Here is an 8,695-nt window from a genome sequence, read left to right on the forward strand (position 1 = left end):
TTGATCACCGACCTCTGCTGCAACTCGTCTTGGCTATTGACAGGGGTCTATGGCCCACAATCTGACGAGGACAAACTCAACTTCTTGAATGAGATCAGACACATCAAAGCCTTGGCTCCGTCTGAATGGGTTGTACTTGGAGACTTTAACCTTATTAGTCGTGCATCCGAGAAGAGCAACAACAGTATCAACCTTCGTATGATCCGTGCCTTTCGTGCCGCCATTGATGATCTGCATCTAAAGGAGTTGCCTCTGATCGGACGCCGCTTCACCTGGTCAAATGAAAGGCTGAATTCTACCCTAACCAAGATAGACAAAGTGTTGTTCACTGAGGAGTGGGAATCAAGATACCCTGACTTCCAGCTACTGTCGGGATCCACCGACATCTCTGACCATTGCCCTTTGATCATGAAGAAGATTCAAGCGCGTCACTTCTCTGGATTCCGGTTCGAGGCTTGGTGGCCAAACGAGGATGGCTTCAGTGAGGTCGTCTCCCAGGCATGGTCCAAACAACTGCATACCAATGATTGCATTCGGAAGCTTCACATCAAGCTTACTAGAACAGCCAAAGCCCTAAAAAAGTGGAGTAAAAACCTGATCAAAGAGAGAAGATTTTGCTCTGCAGTTGCCTCTGAGGTCATATTGCAGCTTGACCTCGCGATGGAGAACCGGTCACTAACACAACCGGAGCTTGACTTGCGTGCGTTGCTAAAGGGGAGGCTGCTTGCCCTCGCTGCTATTCAAAAAATAAGATGGAGGCAAAGATCAAGATTAGTTTGGATCAGAGTTGGCGACGCAAACACCAAGCTGTTTCACCTTCGCGCCAACAGCAGAAGAAGGAAGAATCATATCCCCTTCCTTCACCATGGTGGCCATGTTGCTTCTGACCATGAGGACAAGGCAGCAGTCCTCACAAATCACTTCATCTCCTTGTTGGGCCAAACGGAAAGCGCCACTCTGCGAATGAACTGGTCTAATCTCAATCTGCCATCTGCAGACCTGACACACCTTGATCACCCATTTGACTTGGATGAGTTGGGCAAAGCTATTAAAGAAATGGCAGCAGAGAAGGCACCGGGCCCGGACGGTTTCATTGGGCTTTTCTTCAAAAGATGTTGGCACACGATTAAGGTGGATTTGCTGAATGCCCTTAACCAGCTCTCTGCCCTTGATGCTAGAAACTGGAACCTGTTGAACTCTGCATTCATTGTCCTAATCCCAAAAAAAGAAAATGCTCTACGCGCTGTTGATTATCGCCCAATAAGTCTTTCCCACAGTGTTGCTAAGATCTTGGGAAAACTCCTTGCCAATAGAATGGCGCCAACTATGCAGCATCTAATATCTATGAGCCAAAGTGCCTTCCTCAAAGGAAGATCGATCCAAGACAATTTTCTGTATGTTCAAAATCTCGTCCAGAGTTTACATAGAGCCAAGAAAGGGGCAATCTTCCTGAAGCTGGATATTGCGAAGGCATTTGATTCCGTCAGATGGGACTATCTGCTTGAGGTGCTCTGCCACATGGGCTTCGGACAGAGATGCCGTGATTTGATTGCAATCGTGCTATGCTCAACCTCCTCCAGAGTTATCCTCAATGGTGATCCGGGGCTGCCTTTCTACCATCGATGTGGCTTGCGACAAGGCGACCCACTCTCGCCTTTTTTGTTCCTGCTTGCTATAGAGCCACTACAGCGTATCTTCGCGTCTGCAACCGAAGCCGGGATCCTGAAGCCTATTGCACACAATTTGGCCTCCATCAGAGTCAGCCTTTATGCGGATGATGCTGCCCTATTTCTGAACCCGTGCAGGTCTGAGATGATGGCCTCACAAGCAATCCTGGAAGCCTTTGGGAGAATCTCTGGACTCTACACCAACTTCAACAAGTCCTCGGCTTTCCCTATCTGTTGTGATGAGCTGGCAATTAATGAAGTGCTCTCCGAGTTTGCCGGAACAACTGACTCTTTCCCTTGCAAATATCTCGGGCTACCACTTAGCCTCCGCAACCTTAGGCGCGCCGACCTCCAAACTCTGATTGACAAGATAGCTGCGAAGCTCGCGGGATGGAAAGGCAAGCTCCTGAACAAAGCGGGAAGGCTAACATTGATCAACTCGGTCCTTACCTCTATCACCACCTACCTATTGACCATGTTCGCTCCTAGCAAGTGGCTGATCAAGAGGATCGACAAGCTTAGGAGAAGTTTTCTTTGGAAGGGCAGTGAGGAGGAGGCCAAAGGTGGGAGTTGTGCAGTCAACTGGCAGCTGGTTTGCTCACCAAAAAAGTACGGTGGACTGGGCATCAAAAACCTCTCCTCTTTTAGCAGAGCTCTACGGCTGCGGTGGGCCTGGTTCGCGTGGCAATGCCAACCTAGGCCCTGGTTTGGAATGAAACTCCCCTGCTCTGAAGCGGATATGCAACTCTTCCATGCCTCCACCAACATTCACCTTGGAAATGGGCAAACTGCGAGTTTCTGGAAGTCAAAGTGGTTGGATGGGGCCGCACCACGTGACCTTGCACCCTCCCTCTTCAAGCTGGCGCGCAGGAAAAACTACACGGTGGCTCAAGCCATGCATGAAAGGAAGTGGATGAAGGGGCTTGAAAGAATCAGCTCCCATAATGATCTGCACTCCTTTCTGCTTCTGTGGGAGAAGATTCAGAGTGTCAACTTATCTGAAGCAAGAGATACCATTGATTGGATCTGGACGAAGGACAAGAAATACACCGCCAAGTCTGCATATTCCTGTCAGTTCATTGGTTCGATTGCCAAGCCTAATGCTGAACTGATTTGGAGGCTCAAGATTGAAAGAAAGGTGAGGTTTTTTCTCTGGACTTTGGCTCAAAACAGACTCCCAACCACTGACAGGCTGCGAGCCCATGGGAGCGATCTTAACGCGACGTGCTCTCTCTGCCTCCAACTCCCTGAAACTGCACTCCACCTCTTCAACACATGCCTTTTTGCCAAGGATGTCTGGAACAAGCTATGCTTGGCACGGCCCTTGTGCTACCCTTCCCTGCCTGCTAGCATTCAGTCCATCTCTCATTGGTGGAGTGTTTGCTCCCAGCGCAACAAAGAGCAGGCCGTTGCTGCTGCTTATTTTGCTTGGCACATGTGGAATGAGAGGAACAGGAGGGTCTTCAACGCCAAGTCTGCCTCAGCGGACGGCGTGGTCTCTCTGATTAAAGCTGACTTAGATTTCCTGAGAGTAGCGCTGTAATTTCCTTTTTTTGTACAGGCAGTGTTCTCTGGACGACTGCTCCCTCTTATGTACATTCCTAATCTTAAATGAAAAGGCAGAGCACCTGCCGTTCGAGTCAAAAAAAACTTTCTGCTGTCAAAACTTTCCGCGGGATATTTGCACATTTTCCCTTCCTCTATGTCACCTTCCAAAAAAGAAAATGTGTTTCCACAAAACGAAATGTAATTTCTATATTATTCTCTGAAACATGGATAATTTGACAAGGGTTGGGTTCCTCGACCCGACATATCGTTCCCGGGTCATCATTCCCAAATTAATTGGGTCACGTTCCATCTATCGATCGGTTCACTTGAAAGATGTATACCCCAACCGTTCCCTACTATTGGCACCTGGCGATCCTCGACCCTCATTCCCGTCCCTCGTTCCCATCGTCCCGGGAACTTGGCAACTATGGGACCAACTGCAGGTAGATTGTTCTGCACTTATTTTCTTCTGAAGTTTTCTTGCGGGTAGATCAGTCTTTCAGCAAAATAAATAAACAAGTAGTAACATCTAACAGCAATTGCAAACATTTCAATCCTATATTCGACAATGACAGCAAAGCAAATCTAGATGGAGTGTTACCTATACCTATTTAAACCAGAAAACTCGTGCACTTCCGGGTTCCAAGAAAAGAACAATCATCAACGCAGGTTATGATAGAACATGTAAACTAGCAAAAGAATCTATGATAATATTTCTAATGTAAAAAGAATCATGTACCTAGTCCTGTTAGTCATGTTCCCGGCAGCACCAACAAAGGCAGCAACCATATCTTATCTCTTTAGGATAGTTATATAGGATCTCTAACTTTAAACTAGGATCGAGAGTTCTGTTTTCCCATGAAAACATGACAGGTATTCAGTAGTTATCTCATTACTGCCACTAAACATTACCAAAATCAATGTACAGACTTTTCAGACTATCCATAATTTCACCAGTGTCACCATAACGGGCAAGAAACTTAGTTTAGTTTCTGAAACTATGCCTGCAAACCATTACATGAACAGGTTTCTAATGTAATTTTGAGAAGCAATAACGCAAATGTACAGTCCACTTGTCAGTTTAGAAACTCTGCTTATCAGAAACAGAATTCAAGACAACTATATGGATGAAGTCATCAAATATTCCGCCCAATTAAAAACATACCAAAAATGACTCAAGGCCAGCACACTTTGATTAATCTCTAACGGAAACAATATAAGAAAACAGACTAATTAACTCACTAGAGTTGTCCAAATGGCCCAAGCAGACCCTCCAAAAGCTGCCCAGCCGACCAAAATTTTCTTTGCTCCCAGGCTGTGCACACCAGCAGGCTACAGACATGAACTCGTCAAAACTCATCGGTGGAAAAGCCGAAGGGGACAAGTAAAAACCGGTTAGATGCCTTCTCCATCTCTCCACAGAGCCGGCCAGCCTTCGCACTCAAATCTGCTGCAACCTGGAACTTGGTGGCCATGTTTTGTTTTTGTAACGAAAACATAACCGGTTGACAAACTAACAACCGATGAAGAAGCGAAATCAAGGCACACAACAGCCATAAAACTGCAAAAACACATTTGTGCAAACATACGGAATTATTATGCAAGGCGTTCATCAGTTCTTAGCTTAGCACAGTTGACATGGATGGCAATATAGTACGGATGGATCATAACAAGTACGGAGTACTACACAACACTGAAGGTGAAGATGCAAGTTTGTTTTAAGCCCGTACATGACATTGAACGTGACTGCAAGTGCCGATAAAACTGCAGAGACACATTTCTCATCATCATGAAAGACAAAGGGATACAACAAGGCATTCACCAGTGCCTGGCCTAGACAGGCGACGATGTTCTGTTTTGGCAATGAAACTAGGGAGTTTATCCTACCCTGAAGTCTAGGTAAAAAAGAGAACAATTTGCAACTCCACAATCTGTATCCCTCACACCTACATGACATCAAGTTCTAGATCGCACATAGGGCTGGCTGCTGTATCAGAAGGTAGCACATAGCATCAGAGGTAACTCACATATCCACGGCTAAACTACCAAGGTTTTGACAGAAGAAACACAAGGCTAAACAAAGGATCATGTCATTCGCACCCTTTCCCCATTCCAATGGTGTGTGTATTGTTGCCGGCGGGTCTTCCTGGATTCGGTTGGTTTTGGTTTCTGGTGGATCTGTCTGGATTTGGTGGGCTTTCACGGTCTTCGAAGTTTTCTACACGCCCTTTCTCGCAGTTTCTTCTTCTGGGCGGTGATTTGCTTCGCAGATCGCGGTCGTCGACGTATTTGGTTTGCATCGACGACTTCCCAGCCACTGCTTCTACAAACTCCTAGGTTTAAATAAGTTTGCTCCGCTGAATCTAACTGCACCCAGAGCCAGAAACCCAGAGGCGGCATTGAGCTAAGCTCGTGGCACGCCATTTAAGAAACAACTCAGTAAATATACACAAGGCATTTATAAATAGACAAGTGACATTGTTTTGTTGGTGCTTTTTCGGACGGAGGGAGTACAAACAACCGATGGAGAACAAAAGAGGCAAAACCGAGTATGTTCTAACTTTGCCTAAAAATAGTGTATGTTCTAACCTCTAGTGTAAGGATACATCCTTACAGGGCTGAGCAATGTGTGTAAGGATACATCAAACGCCATGTTCGTTGTGATGCGCGAACCCTCCTCGCGGGCAATTGGTCGGTTGATCTGATCTCCTGAAGAAGCCTCACACAACGCGCCACGAGATCTGAGGAGGAATAGAGGAACCCGGCATTTTCATAAGAATATATAAAAAAGAGACTATTGGGGAGACACTCGGAGTCGGAGTCGGAGTAATAGTTTGATTTGGATGTATGGACAACCACTTGAGTATAAGTCGGATGGAATCATTAGTTCCTACTTATATCGTTCAAGGGATCCCATGTGACATTGTCATCGATCAATGGAACAAGAAGAGCTTTTTGCATCGCATCTATCTCGTGCATAGAGACAGAGCAAGAGAAGTTCTGTTCCGAGTACGTAAAAGAGCTGGATTCAGAGGAACAGGAGAAGAACACTTGTGGGCAATTAATCTGAAGAGAAGATGCACAGTGTGTGCGGCGTAGTAGTCTAAAACGAGTTGCGCCGTGAGATCAGTGCCCGTTCCGTCTTCAAATGTGTAATCCCTAGCAAAGAAAAAGTAACCTCGAAGTCAGAAGAACAGAGTATGAGTTCGACACAAAAAATTATGCGCCGTTGCCGGGGATCGAATCCGGGTCACCCGCGTGACAGGCGGGAATACTCACCACTATACTACAACGACGTGCTGGTATTAAGTTCGAAATCATCATATATATCGTATACGAGCTCACGATTTTAAGGGATGTCCGTGAACCACGAATTTAATGTGCAAAATATTTTTCCGAAGGCATGGCATGGAGAAAATTAATCCAACAATTTTTCCTCACATGTAACATGCTTTTTTGAACGATCTATTCAGCAGAATGAATGATGTTAATACTAAACTGGACAATCAATGCTGAAGAGGTCATCCTTTGTGACGTAGTTTTTTCCCCTACGCCAAGGCTAGGGTTTTTCTCCTCTCTGGCGATCCCATCACCTGAGAGTCCCCCTTCCGATCGAAGAACCTCCCACGCAGGGATCGAGTGTCCTCACCCCGCGCCTCTCAGCCCGGGGACGATGGATCAGGTGCCTGATGCTTTGTCCGGTACGAGTAGTGGTGGCGGCGGCGCCGCCAAGGCGGCAGATCTTGGTGATTTCATGGAACAACTCCATCTGGAAGATGCAGACTTCGATGATCTAGTGATAGAAGAGGATGATCCGGCAGTGAACGAAGGTGTACGCTGGCTAGCCCTGGCTAGGGTTCATACGGCAAAAACCTTTAGCCCGACGGCTTTCTACAAGGATATGCGTGCTGCTTGGAACACGGCGAAGCCCGTGAGGTTCCGACCTGTCGGACCAAACGTCTTTGTAGTTCAGGCAGAGTGTCTCGGCGATTGGGAACGGATGGTGGATCAAGGGCCATGGCTCTTCAGGAATATGGTGGTGCTCATGGCACCATATGATGGGTTCACGAAGGTGGAGGAGGTGCCGGTGCTGTTTATGCCGATTTGGCTCCAAATTCACAAGCTACCCGAGGGCTTTTGCAAGAAGAATATAGTGGAATCCTTGTTGAGGAACTCCGGTGATATCCTGGAGATGAGGCTGAACGGGAACACTCGTGGCGACTATGTGAGGGTTAGGGTTCGGCATGATATACAAAAACCCCTAACAAAGTTCGTTAGCATTGTCAGAGGAAAGGAGAGGCAAGTGTTCTTAGTTCGCTATGAAACGTTAGCTCGTTTTTGCAGCGTCTGTGGTCTTATTGGGCACGATTTTAAGGAGTGTGGATCTGGGGTTCATGAGGAAAAGGAGAAGAAATTTGGCCCCTGGCTGTATGCTGATGGCCTGAACAAAATAAGGCAAGATGAGACTGGCCATAGCGCCGAGCAGAAGCAGTTTCAGCGTTCGTTAGCAAAGGATAAGGAAGTGACAAAGGTCGTGGACCCAGAGTTAGCTGACACGACGTCTAGTCCGCCGAAGCAAGGTGAGCAGCATGCAAGTGGATCTAGCGGTTCGGAAGAGGTTGGCCATGGAATTGGAGGTGGGGGAGAAACAAAACAAAGCCACCCTGGGTACACTGGCTCTAACTCAGGGTCGGGGGGAGGATAGAGGAGATCATGCGTCTCCAACTACTAGCTCAAACAGCAAGAGAGCAAAGGTTACTACACCGGAAGTGTTTGAAGAGAAATCGGCGGCCTCCCTCGAGGAGGATCGCTTGGTCCAATGAGTACCCTAGTTTGGAACTGCCAGGGGGGGGGGACCGTCGGACAGTTCGTGAGGTTTTGTCCCTCGCAAAAGCCAATTCCCCGGGGCTGATTTTTCTGTCAGAAGCTCGTCAAGCCTCAAATAAGATGGAGAAATTGAAGTGGAGATTGCAAATGAAAGGTTTTGCTGGTGTGTCAAGTGAGGGTCTGAGTGGGGGCCTAGCGTTGTATTGGGATGAAAATCTGCAAGTAATGGTGCTGGACTCTTGTGCACGTTATATAGATGCGAGAATCGTGGATGTAGCTAATGACAAGAGTTGGAGAACTACCTTTGTGTATGGTGAACCTCGGGTGGAACACCGTCATCGTATGTGGAGTGCTCTGTCAAACCTCCGGGCGGTGTCGACAGAGCCATGGCTAGTTTGTGGGGACTTCAATGAGGAAATATGGCAACATGAACACTTTTCACGGTCGCAACGGTCTGAAAATCAAATGCTGCTATTCCGGGATTGTTTGGAGATCTGCGAGCTCGTGGACTTGGGCTTTTCAGGAACCCCGTTTACTTATGACAACGGGTAAATGGGAGATCGGAATGTGCGGGTAAGACTGGACAGGGCATGCGCCGACGAGGCACTACGGGACTTGTTCCCGTTTGCGCAGGTCACACACATCGCTACCTC

The sequence above is a fragment of the Triticum dicoccoides genome, chromosome 2B (genome assembly GCF_002162155.2).
Source record: "Triticum dicoccoides isolate Atlit2015 ecotype Zavitan chromosome 2B, WEW_v2.0, whole genome shotgun sequence".
NCBI lineage: Eukaryota > Viridiplantae > Streptophyta > Magnoliopsida > Poales > Poaceae > Triticum > Triticum dicoccoides.